The sequence below is a fragment of the Limulus polyphemus genome, unplaced genomic scaffold (assembly GCF_000517525.1).
Source record: "Limulus polyphemus unplaced genomic scaffold, Limulus_polyphemus-2.1.2 Scaffold1308, whole genome shotgun sequence".
NCBI lineage: Eukaryota > Metazoa > Arthropoda > Merostomata > Xiphosura > Limulidae > Limulus > Limulus polyphemus.
In genome coordinates, this window is record NW_013666918.1 from 4,017 (window position 1) to 5,043 (window position 1,027).

Below are 1,027 nucleotides of genomic sequence, written 5' to 3' on the forward strand. Positions count from 1 at the left end.
CGTGGCGTGATACTAGTCACGTGACCTCGCTGACGCAACAGTATAGAAATTGATCAAAGCCTTAGAAATTTTTTGGCCCGAAATGTTTCTCAAATGTATAGCTTCAGGGAATCGAGTAGATACGCACATGATAGTTAACAAATACTGGTTCCCCGATCGAGTTTTTGGCAAAGGCCCGATACAATCATACGACTGAAGGGTTCTTCAAATGCTGGGATAGCTTTTAGAGGAGCAACAGGAATTTTCTGGTTAGGTTTTCCGACCAACTGACAGGTATGACAAGTTTTGCGAAACTGAGAAACGTCTTGCATAAGTTTTAGCCAAAAGAAATGCCTCATAACTTTTTCTCATGTCTTCTTGATACCTAAATGACCTCCCATGGGAATTTCATGAGCAACTTTCAGTATTTGTGAACGATATGCTTTGGGAACAACGGCTTGATAAACAATAGCCCAATCCTCTGAAGCTGGCACATCTGTAAGTCTCCATTTCCTCATAATCACACCATTTTTGGAAAAATAACCATTTGGTACTTTCTCCAGTTCATCTTTTGGGAGTGCATATTTAAATAGTGAAAAGATCTGCAGATAATTTTCTTGCTCAGCTATCAGTTTACTTTTAGTAAACGGGATTTCACCAGGTGAATCAAATCCCTCACGTCCATCGTCGTTCTTCACTGAAGAGCCATCAGTAGGAAAATTATTTACAATATCCTCGTCGGATCCAAAGAATGTCTGCGACAAATCTATAATATCGTCCTCTGAAGCCATGTCTATCATTTGTTTTTGGCTTAATTTCTTAGCCTGAACTCGAGTCACAGCATATGAGGGAAACACATCAGTATTCTTATCAACTACCACATCATCCTTAGATGAAACAGGGATCAGCTCATTAACCCTTTTAGGTTGGGCCACAACTCTTCCCCTAGCCAAATTGTTTCCTAACAATAATGATACACCCTTAATTGGCAGAGTAGGTCTAACTCCAACCACATCTGGTCCCGAAACTAGGTCTGATGCTAAATAAA